The sequence below is a fragment of the Oncorhynchus keta genome, unplaced genomic scaffold, assembly GCF_023373465.1.
Source record: "Oncorhynchus keta strain PuntledgeMale-10-30-2019 unplaced genomic scaffold, Oket_V2 Un_contig_12530_pilon_pilon, whole genome shotgun sequence".
Taxonomy (NCBI): Eukaryota; Metazoa; Chordata; class Actinopteri; order Salmoniformes; family Salmonidae; genus Oncorhynchus; species Oncorhynchus keta.
In genome coordinates this window covers 95,001-106,941 of record NW_026277902.1, presented here as the reverse complement: position 1 = coordinate 106,941, position 11,941 = coordinate 95,001, and the positions used below count along the sequence as shown (strand labels likewise).

Genomic DNA, 11,941 nt, shown 5'->3' with positions numbered 1-11,941 from the left:
TTTCAATTTAAAGTTTTATTAAGTTTTCTTGTTTTTCAATCAACCAACAAAACACATTCCACATTCACAGATGTGACAGGCTTAAAAAAATAAAAAGTCAAAAAATATAATAATACATTTGCAAAAATAAAAAATGAAATACAATTAAAATGAAAGATAGTCAAATAAAACCACTTACTTTTCTTAATCTATTTATTTTCCTTGGTGCATATATATATACACACCCACATACATGCATACATACGCACACGTACTCAAAAACAAAATGTAAATAAAAACACACAAAAACATTACACTTGCAGCAGCACTATCAAGGTTCTTATCAATATTTCTAGCATTCGAGACGACGGGCTTAATTTATTCGTTTTTAGTTTTACAGTACCTTACACAACATATCTGCGCATTTCAATAACCCGTTCACTCTGTCTAGTTTGAAATATAGTTGTGTAGTGGAGACCAGAGTCTATCAAACTTTGGCTGCCCTTTTTGTGAGGCTTCCGCATGTGAGCTTTTAAGAGGAAGAAAGTCAACAATCTGGTCAATCCACATTTTAAATGTAGGAGGGGTATTAGAGGCCCACAATAGAAGGAATACATTTCTTAGCAAGTATGTAATAGTCATAAGCAACTTTCTCTGTCAGGATCAAGAACAAAGTCCTGCTGGGCATTAAGAAGATAGATACACAGGGTCATATCAAAACTGTACCTCTAGTATTTTCTGTGCAGCAGTATGTACAGAATCTGGCAATCTCTCTACAGCTCCAAATACATGCATATAGGTTCCACTTTCAGAGGTACATCTTTTACAGTTAGGATACATATCTGTTTTCATTCTATGGAGTCTCAAAGGAGTATAATACAATTTGTACAAAAAAATGTGTAGTTAGATTCTTTCATTTTTACATTTGTAGAGGAGCGAGTATATGCCTGTCGCAAGCCTCCGCCCATAACTCATCACTGATAGTCAGACCAAGGTCCTTTTCCCAGATTATTTTCAAAGGAGGTAAAGGAGGAGCTTCCTTTCTCAGAAGGATATTTAGCCTTTAATGGATTGTGCTGTGACAAGAAGGGTTTCAACTTCATTCAACTGAGTTCTAAACCTCCTCTTGGAGGTAAATGAGGAAATTACATGTCTAATTTGAAGATATATTTTTTAAATGGGATCTTGGCACATCAATTCACTGCAGAGCTCTTGAAAGGATTTCCAGTGTAGTGGTTTTCTGATGAAATAGGTCTGAAAAGGTCCTGATTCCAAGAGTATACCAAAGATTAAAAGTTGGCATCCCTCAGGGCTTTTGGCAAGTCTGGGTTGCCTACTAGGCAGTGAGAACATATTTGGGAAAACGCCCAGGTATTTTTATAGTCCCTCCACGCTAGTCAGGTGCTGTAATCACAAAGGTTTGGCTATGTTGCCCACTTCACTAAAGTTGATTAATGAATATAATTGAGCTAAGGGCAATGAACCACAGGATTGGGCTTCTATCTGAATCCACGTTGACTCTTGTCTGTTTGTGATCCATGTTGCGGATTTGGGCAGACCAGTAGTACAATTGAAGGAGGGAAGGGTGACCACCCTTAGATTCAGGGTTTAGATAGAGTGGAAAACTTGATCCTAGGTTTTTATTGCCCCATATAAATTTGGTGATGCTTTGGTTAGTTGTTTTGAATAAGGAAACTGGGAGATAGCATGGGAGCATCTGAAATAAGTAGTCAGTCTAGGGAGGACGTTCATACGGATTACATTAATTCTATCTACTAAGCAAATTGGGAGGAAGATCCAGGTTTGGAGATCGTTCTTGATTCGATCCAGGACTGGAAGATAATTTTCCTTAAAAGGCTATTCAGATCTGGTGTTATAAGATCCTGGGAGTATTGAACCCCTGTGATTTCCGATGGAAAGGACATAGTGTCTTCATAGAGCAGGTGGAGTGTAATATTGAGAGGGCAGACAGTGGATTTTTTCAAATTGATCTTATAACCTGAAAACTTGCCATACTGAGCAATTGTGTCTGAAATGAGAGGGAGGGATTTCTCAGGGTTGGATATGTAGGGAGCAAGACATCATCCGCGTAGCGAAATCTTGTGCTGCAGGCCGCCTGCAGAAACACACCCATAATATTGGATTGCTCCTTTATCAGCTCTACAGAGGCTCCGCCCCCAACAAGTAGAGCAGCGGGGACAGCGAGCACCCTTGTCTTGTGCCCTGTCCAGAGGGAATCTGTCAGAGTTCATTAGCAGTCACCATGGCATTTGGATGAGAGCATAGTGATTTGATCCATTTAATACCTAAATTTGGGCCTATATTGAACTTTTCTAAGACTGAAAACAGAAAGCTCTACCACATTACATTACATTTAAGTAATTTAGTGAGACGCTCTTATCCAGAGCGACTTACACTCCATCCTGTCAACACTGCATGAAAGCTGTGTGCATAGAGTCTGGGAGAACCCGTTTTTGCAAAATCCTCCAGCATTGGCATGAAAATAGGGCTAAGTTGGCCAAAAAGCTTTGTAGAACTCTCTGGGAATCCATCTGGGTCTGGGGACTTATTAGGTGGCATGGAGGTATTGCTTCCAGGATCTCCTCAGGAGTGAAGGGGGAGTTGAGATCTTCTTTGCCATCTCTGATAGTTTAGTAGCGAGATTCTCTAGAAAAAGATATGCTGCCTCTGTGTGTTTTCTCTCAGAGGTATATAGTTTGCAGTAAAAGTCTGAAAAGTTCAATTGATCTTTTTTGGGTCATATGTGACTCCGTCCTCTGCTGTTCGGATAGCCATGATTGTACGCCTGACTGCCCTTTTGTTGGTAAGCAAGCAATCTACTGGGCTCATTGTTATACCATGGTATTTCTGTTTAGTAAAGAAAATTTTTTTTATCTCCCGAGTGTAGTCCAAATTCAGTTTGGCTTTGCTGCTTTAAGATGACTCCAGGAGGTGCTGTCTGGGGATTGTTTATGTATTTTTCACAGCAATCCAGCCCCTCTCAAGATCTAGCCTGTGTGCCTAATTGTTTTTTCTTAGAGGAAGCATATGGCATTAGATGGCCTCTTAGTGTGGCTTTAGCAGCGTCCCACATTGTGGCCGGAGAAACAGGAGAATCTTTATTGTCTTGTGTGTGTAGTTGTCTATCCATGAAGTTACTCAATGTATGGAACTCACATTTGATAACATGAGGTGTTGACTTCCAGCCTTTTGACCTCGGGATGTTTTTGCAGAGGTCAAAGCGGGAGGTGACAAAGGCGTGATCTGAAAAGTGCTATGGGTCCCATTTTGTACATGTGGCTGAATTTATTAAACTCTTTGGGATAAAAATGTAATCTATACGGAGTAGGTGTTATGGACATTAGAGTAGTATGTATAGTCCATAGATTAGCTATTAGTCTCTTCTCCAGATATCTATCAGTCCCATCTCCTTAAGTAAGAGAGTTCAACATCTTTGCAGATCTAGGATTTGTGGTGGGGACTTGAGATGATTTGTCTAGGGTTGGGTTAAGGGTACAATTAAAATATCCGGCCACCACACCAAAGGTGACACAATGCTCATTGAACAGGGTTATCATTTTTGACATGAAGGCAGGAGTATCTGTGTTAGGGGCTATGTTTAATATAGTAATTGGTTGACCATATAGTGACCTGAAGTATCAAATAAATCTCCCTCTGATCAGATAGGTTTTTGTCAATTATGAATGGAACATTTTATGGATAAGTATGGCTGTGCCTCTACTGTTTGATTTGAAAGATGAGAAATACACTTGTCCCACCCAAGCCTATGGAGTTTGGCATGTTCAGCATCACAGAGGTGGCCTCTTGTAATAGCCAATGTCTGCTTTTTTCTTTTAGAGCACATAGTATCTTTTTTCTGTTTACTGTACATCAGACCATGGCAGTTCCATGTCAATAGATTTAAGGTACTAGTCATCGTCATCGAACAGTAATCGAACTTTAGTGCAAGTCATCGCTGGGTAAAAGTGGATAGTAGTTACAGCTGCGTTCATGGCAAAGGAAATAAATGGTGTACATAAAATAATAATCTCTGAACACCCCAGCCGAGTTCACAAACAACTCGACACATCCCGTTGGATCTATTATCCCCCTGCTCAGTCTCAATTCTGTGTTCCAAATGAACAAAAACCGGGAACAGTTAGCAGCCTGAAACTCTCCATCTCCCCACCAAAGAAATGCCTCATCCTCTCCACCCCGCATTGAGTAAATGACACAGTTGCCCTCGTCCAGACCACAGTAAAAGAGGGGAGAAAAATAGTCAATAGCCCAGCCTACATATACCTCCCCCAAGGGACATAGGGAACCCCAAGTAATAATAGCAACAACAAACCAGGGAAATACAAGTAGGCTTGAAACATTAGTAGCCTAGGTTAGGCTATAGAGCCCATCCCTCTCAGTTAAAGGAAAATAAATATAAATTGGACGGCTATAATGACATTTAGGGGTGGGTCTCTGGATATCGGCTATATGTGGTGGTCCTTCTGTAGCTCAGTTGGTAGAGCATGGCGCTTGTAACGCCAGGGTAGTGGGTTCAATCCCGGGACCACCCATACGTAGAATGTATGCACACATGACTGTAAGTCGCTTTGGATAAAAGCGTCTGCTAAATGGCATATATTATTATTATATTATATGTTGTCTTACCTCCTTTAGTAATGGCATTAATCGCATTTAGTCATTGGTCTGTTTCTCATTGACCAGGATTGTCTTTCAAAAAACGTTTTGCCTCTTCAGGAGTTTTGAAGTGTCGCAGGGCTCCTTGCTGAAGAATCCTGAGCTCGTTTGGGTATTTGAATCCCCTGAAGATGCCTCGGTCAATGGAGTATTTCTTCACTTTGTCAAACTCTCGGCGCTTTCGGCGTATTCCAGCTGACAGGTCCTGGTGTAAAGCGAGTTTGGCATTTCCCACTGTGATGGTGTTGTTTTTCGCCGCCTGTAGGACTCGTTCCTTGTCGGTGAATCTCAGGAAACGTATGGTGATTGGGCGCGGTGGTTGTCTGGCTGCTGGTGGGGGCCTCAGTGCTCGGTGAGCTCTCTCGAGTTCTATGGGCCTGTCGGTGGGCAGGTGGAGCCACTCGGGAAGTTTGTCTTGCAGGTAGCGGATCAGTGGCCTGTTTCCCTCTTCTTTTCGCCCAGATTGAATAAAACACAATTATTCCTTCGCCCCCTGTTTTCCAGGTCCTCTGTTTTCTCTTCCAGATGCCGGATTTTCTTTTTAGCATATGCTACTGTTTCCATGGCATCTGTCAATAAGTTTTCCATGGATAGGATTCGCCCCTCTGCACCTACGTCCAGGCGCCCCGCGTTTATGGTTATGCTGTTGTTGATGTCAGGCTAAGCGTTTTCCAGGATTGTCACTTACTTCCCCTATCGCACTGAGCTGAAAGTTAATGGCATCTAATTTGGTGTTTAGTTCTGTATGTTGGGATCTCAACTCCAGAAAGGATGTCCTTCGACAGAGTGCGAGGTTGGTATTCGTTGTGCCCCGGGGGAAGCGGGTCCTCTTGCTCCTGGCTAATGACGCTAGTTTTTTCTGAAGCTAACTTCTTCTTGGAGGCTTTTCCGTCTAGTATGCACTCGAGTCCGGGTAAAAATGTCACCTGTAGTGTCATCTTTGGCAACCGCCATGACTTTTTCTTACTAAAGCTAAATGAGTTTGAACTTGGGTGGAGGTAAGATTAGGAATTGGAAACTACTTGTGCGGAGCTCTTAGTTCATGCGGCCATCTCGTTCAAGGGGTCACGTGATCCCCCATTTCACATTCTTTAAATAAAGTGGCGATCCTAACTGACTTAAGATAGGGACTTTTTACTATGATTAAATGTCAGGAATTGTGAAAAACGGACTTTAAATGTATTTGGTGTATAGAAACTTCCGACTTCAAGTGTACGTACTGTCACTGTGGGGACGACGTCATTGATGCACTTATTGATAAAGCCAATGACCGGTGGTATACTCCTCAATGCCATCGGAAAGAATCCCAGAACATATTCCAGTCTGTGCTAGAAAAACAGTCCTGTAGTTTAGCATCTGCCTCATCTCACCACTTTTTTATAGACAGAGTCACTGGTGCTTCCTGCTTTAACTTTTGCTTGTAAGCAGGAATCAGGAGGACAGAATTATGGTCAGATTTTTCAAATGGAAGACCTTAATTGACAATAGATCCCACATTCGCTTATACATTCTCAGGCCAGTCCTCCATCAGTCCAGGACCTGCCTCTCTATGCTGGTGTGGGTCTACTTAACTACAATATTCTGGAGAGAGATGATTTAACTATAATATCTTGGAGAGAGATGATTTAACTATAATATCTTGGAGAGAGATGATTTAACTATAATATCTTGGAGAGATATGATTTAACTATAATATCTTGGAGATGATTCAACTATAATATCTTGGAGAGAGATGATTTAACTATAATATCTTGGAGAGAGATGATTTAACTATAATATCTTGGAGAGAGATGATTTAACTATAATATCTTGGAGAGAGATGATTTAACTATAATATCTTGGAGAGAGATGATTTAACTATAATATCTTGGACAGAGATGATTTAACTATAATATCTTGGAGAGAGATGATTTACCTATAATATCCTGGAGAGAGATGATTTACCTATAATATCTTGGAGAGAGATGATTTAACTATAATATCTTGGACAGAGATGATTTAACTATAATATCTTGGAGAGAGATGATTTAACTATAATATCTTGGACAGAGATGATTTAACTATAATATCTTGGAGAGAGATGATTTACCTATAATATCCTGGAGAGAGATGATTTACCTATAATATCTTGGAGAGAGATGATTTAACTATAATATCTTGGACAGAGATGATTTAACTATAATATCTTGGACAGAGATGATTTAACTATGTCTACTGTGAAGAACAAAAAGACAAAAAAAACGGAATTTTTCCATCCGTTTTATTATTGAACATTTTGTACACAATAAATACATGTATTTTTTAACATTTTTTTTACAGCTAATAATAATATGCAGAAAGGATTTTTCACCTGTTGTCAATGTTGTCACCGTGGCAAGAGTCAGAAGAGAAGGCCTGTTGTCACCGTGGCAAGAGTCAGAAGAGAAGGCCTGTTGTCACCGTGGCAAGAGTCAGAAGAGAAGGCCTGTTGTCACCGTGGCAAGAGTCAGAAGAGAAGGCCTGTTGTCACCGTGGCAAGAGTCAGAAGAGAAGGCCTGTTGTCACCGTGGCAAGAGTCAGAAGAGAAGGCCTGTTGTCACCGTGGCAAGAGTCAGAAGAGAAGGCCTGTTGTCACCGTGGCAAGAGTCAGAAGAGAAGGCCTGTTGTCACCGTGGCAAGAGTCAGAAGAGAAGGCCTGATGTCACCGTGGCAAGAGTCAGAAGAGAAGGCCTGTTGTCACCGTGGCAAGAGTCAGAAGAGAAGGCCTGTTGTCACCGTGGCAAGAGTCAGAAGAGAAGGCCTGTTGTCACCGTGGCAAGAGTCAGAAGAGAAGGCCTGCTGTTCAACTACACTGATTTAGCAGCTCGGAACCATCTCCAAATCAAAACAAAATAGATACCAAGAAAAGGGGACAATAAACTAAAACTACAGGGACACAGGACTGTTCCAGAGGGAGATTACAGAGTTTGGCCAGAGAGATGACCCGTAACATCAGACGTATTGTAATAAAAGTGTTGCTCTGTGGGTGAGAACAGCTTTCTGACAAGATGGAGGACGTTGATGTAAACCATAAACTTCTAAACAGGTTTGATAAACATTCTAAAGATCTCAGAGAGGGCGTGGTTTAGAGCAGACCAAACTCGCCAAGTACAGATAGGACCGTATCCGAACTCCCTTCGCATTATAATCACTCAAAACTCACACACCACCTGAAACTAACAAATCCACATTATCTCCAAGGCTCATTCAATATTCCTTCAATTGTTTCATCATTCAAATAACTTTTATGTGTATTTTTTTAATAACATCATTCTAAAGTAGCACCTCACCCTACAAACCAAATGGTTCCCTGGCTTCTGTAGAACATGATACAGGATCAGAGGTTAGGTCAGAGGTTAGGGAGGTGCAGCCAGAATGAGAGAGCAACACTAAAAACACCAGAATTAGAAACAGGTGAATAAAACAAATCAAGTGCTATGATGTCTCCCTAAGAAGGCCTGCGTGAAGGGGCTGGTAATGGATTAAAACATTTTTTTTTACTAGGCAAGTCAGTTAGTTAAGAACAAATTCTTATTTTCAATGACTGCCTAGGAACAATGAGTTAACTGCCTGTTCAGGGGCAGAACGACAGATTTGTACCTCGTCGGCTCGGGGATTCGAACTTGCAACCTTTCGGTTACTAGTCCAACGCTCTAACCACTAGGCTACCCTGCCGGATACTGTCCTACGGTGAGGTAGAACTCCACGGGGTGTCTACACTGACCTACGGTGAGGTACAACCCCACAGGGTGTCTACACTGACCTACGGTGAGGTACAACCCTACAGGGTGTCTACACTGACCTACGGTGAGGTACAACCCCACAGGGTGTCTACACTGACCTACGGTGAGGTACAACCCCACAGGGTGTCTACACTGACCTACGGTGAGGTACAACCCCACAGGGTGTCTACACTGACCTACGGTGAGGTACAACCCCACAGGGTGTCTACACTGACCTACGGTGAGGTACAACCCCACAGGGTGTCTACACTGACCTACGGTGAGGTACAACCCCACAGGGTGTCTACACTGACCTACGGTGAGTACAACCCCACAGGGTGTCTACACTGACCTACGGTGAGGTACAACCCTACAGGGTGTCTACACTGACCTACGGTGAGGTACAACCCCACAGGGTGTCTACACTGACCTACGGTGAGGTACAACCCCACAGGGTGTCTACACTGACCTACGGTGAGGTACAACCCCACAGGGTGTCTACACTGACCTACGGTGAGGTACAACCCCACAGGGTGTCTACACTGAATAAAATATAAACACAACATGTAAAGATTTGGTCCCATGTTTCATGAGTGGAAATAACAGATCCCAGAAATGTTCTTTACGCACAAAAAAAAACTTTTTACGCATTTTCTTCTTCTCACAAATCTGTTGACATCCCTGTTAGTGAGCATTTCTCCTCTGCCAGGAAAATACATTCACCTGACAGGTGTGGCATATCAAGAAGCTGATTAAACAGCATGATAATTACATAGATGCACCTTGTGCAGGTGACAAAAAGGCCACTCTAAAATGTGCTGTTGAGGGAGCGTGCAATTGGCATGCTGACCGCAGGAATGTCCACCAGAGCTGTTGCCAGAGAATTGAATGTTAATTTCTCTAGCTATAGTCTCCTCCAAAGTCGTTTGTTAGAATTTGGCAGTATGTCCAACCGGCCTCAATATATCCAACTGCAGACCAAGGTATCTGTGATCAGATGCATATCTGTATTCCCAGCCATGAAATCCATATATCAGGGCCTAACAAATGGATTTAAATTGACTGATTTCTTTATATGAACTGTTACTCAGTAAAATCTTTGAAATTGTTGCATGTTGTGTTTTGTATTTTTGTTCAGTGTAGTTGAATCTTCTATACGGGGAGTTTCTTGTGTAGTATTCCCTATCAGTGTGGCAGGTTTGAAATGGGCAAGCCACTAGCTGTGCGATATGTTAGAGCTGATTAATCAGTCTGAAGGGCTTTCAAAATCTACAGGACATCATATGTCAAAGTTCAAGGGTCAAACTGAAAGGTTAGAAGTGAGACCTGACAATTTCTGACCTCTACTTCATCAGTAACTTTAGGGGCTCAGTAGAGGTGGTCAGTGGGTAGGACGCAGAAGCAAAATCACAACAAAACAGATGTTATTGAAACTAAATAAACTTCCTGGTTTAAATAACAAAAGCATGGCTCCAGTCTTCAAATAGGAATGCACAAAAATATGACAGAAAGCAGCTCTTCTGGTTATGTTGTCCTCTGTGGTGATGTTGTCCTCTGTGGTGATGTTGTCCTCTGTGGTGATGTTGTCCTCTGTGGTGATGTTGTCCTCTGTGGTGATGTTGTCCTCTGTGGTGATGTTGTCCTCTGTGGTGACGTTGTCCTCTGTGGTGACGTTGTCCTCTGGTGATGTTGTCCTCTGTGGTGATGTTGTCCTCTGGTGATGTTGTCCTCTGTGGTGATGTTGTCCTCTGTGGTGATGTTGTCCTCTGTGGTGATGTTGTCCTCTGTGGTGACGTTGTCCTCTGTGGTGACGTTGTCCTCTGTGGTGATGTTGTCCTCTGTGGTGACGTTGTCCTCTGTGGTGACGTTGTCCTCTGTGGTGACGTTGTCCTCTGTGGTGACGTTGTCCTCTGTGGTGACGTTGTCCTCTGTGGTGACGTTGTCCTCTGTGGTGATGTTGTCCTCTGGTGATGTTGTCCTCTGTGGTGATGTTGTCCTCTGTGGTGATGTTGTCCTCTGTGGTGATGTTGTCCTCTGTGGTGATGTTGTCCTCTGTGGTGATGTTGTCCTCTGGTGATGTTGTCCTCTGTGGTGACGTTGTCCTCTGTGGTGACGTTGTCCTCTGGTGATGTTGTCCTCTGTGGTGATGTTGTCCTCTGTGGTGATGTACTCCCCTTCTTTTCAGGTGAACCTCTGGGTTCATTCATTCAGTCGATTAAATACAGTCTCTCCACTCAACATCCCACCGACTCACTCAACCTAACACAACCCACTGACTCACTCAACCTAAAACATCCCACTGACTCACTCAACCTAAAACATCCCACCGACTCACTCAACCTACAAACATCCCACCGACTCACTCAACCTAAAACATCCCACCGACTCACTAACCTAAAACATCCCACTGACTCACTCAACCTAAAACAACCCACTGACTCACTCAACCTAAAACATCCCACCGACTCACTCAACCTAACACAACCCACTGACTCACTCAACCTAAAACATCCCACTGACTCACTCAACCTAAAACATCCCACTGACTCACTCAACCTAAAACATCCCACTGACTCACTCAACCTAAAACATCCCACTGACTCACTCAACCTAACACACTCAACCTAAAACATCCCACCGACTCACTCAACCTAACACACTCAACCTAAAACATCCCACCGATTCACTCAACCTAACACAACCCACTGACTCACTCAACCTAAAACATCCCACTGACTCACTCAACCTAAAACATCCCACTGACTCACTCAACCTAAAACATCCCACCGACTCACTCAACCTAAAACATCCCACCGACTCACTCAACCTAAAACATCCCACTGACTCACTCAACCTAAAACATCCCACTGACTCACTCAACCTAAAACATCCCACTGACTCACTCAACCTAAAACATCCCACCGACTCACTCAACCTAAAACACTCAACCTAAAACATCCCACTGACTCACTCAACCTAAAACATCCCACTGACTCACTCAACCTAAAACATCCCACCGACTCACTCAACCTAAAACACTCAACCTAAAACAACCCACTGACTCACTCAACCTAAAACATCCCACTGACTCACTCAACCTAAAACATCCCACCGACTCACTCAACCTAAAACATCCCACTGACTCACTCAACCTAAAACATCCCACTGACTCACTCAACCTAAAACATCCCACTGACTCAGACTCCAGCAGTGATACACCAGAGAGAGAAATCTGCCCGGTCCAACACATAACCAGAGGTTGATTCTGACACCAGTAAAGCACGACATGCAGGTATCTAAAGGATGAACAGAAGCCTGACAGAGGGGTACAGCCAGAGCTGAACAACACAAGCATCTCTTACAGCACTGTCCACTGTCTCCTCTGCACTGCGCTTCCAATTGACTAAATATTAGTGATACAAAACACACGCTGTTCATCAGAGACTGAAGCGGAGAAGACTTGTGTGTGTCAAACTGCAAATAGAGAAACAGGCTGTCTGAGAAAAAAAGAGGAGGAGAGGGGGGGT

General features: G+C 42.9%; 3 long non-coding RNA genes across 5 annotated transcripts; 1 reads left to right on the top strand and 2 right to left on the bottom strand.

Moving 5' to 3' along the window:
- Nucleotides 1–6,317: 6,317 nt before the first annotated feature.
- LOC127917953 (uncharacterized) lies at nucleotides 6,318–9,026 on the bottom strand. Of its 2 annotated transcripts, none has more exons than XR_008098117.1 (3): nucleotides 8,806–9,026; nucleotides 6,619–8,728; nucleotides 6,318–6,332 (listed from the first exon to the last, which is right to left on the bottom strand). It is a non-coding gene; the product is annotated as an uncharacterized LOC127917953 (long non-coding RNA). The 2 variants fall into 2 exon arrangements; XR_008098116.1 differs by lacking the exon at nucleotides 6,318–6,332 and adding an exon at nucleotides 6,517–6,531.
- On the top strand, nucleotides 8,355–9,048 carry LOC127917954 (uncharacterized). 2 transcript variants are annotated; one of them, XR_008098119.1, is made up of 4 exons: nucleotides 8,355–8,465; nucleotides 8,505–8,660; nucleotides 8,777–8,854; nucleotides 8,933–9,048. It is a non-coding gene; the product is annotated as an uncharacterized LOC127917954 (long non-coding RNA). The 2 variants fall into 2 exon arrangements; XR_008098118.1 differs by having other exon boundaries at nucleotides 8,505–8,699.
- A 1,710-nt stretch (nucleotides 9,049–10,758) lies between these two features.
- LOC127917952 (uncharacterized) lies at nucleotides 10,759–11,733 on the bottom strand. The gene is made up of 3 exons (XR_008098115.1): nucleotides 11,486–11,733; nucleotides 11,188–11,444; nucleotides 10,759–10,782 (listed from the first exon to the last, which is right to left on the bottom strand). It is a non-coding gene; the product is annotated as an uncharacterized LOC127917952 (long non-coding RNA).
- Between the last annotated feature and the right edge of the window lie 208 nt (nucleotides 11,734–11,941).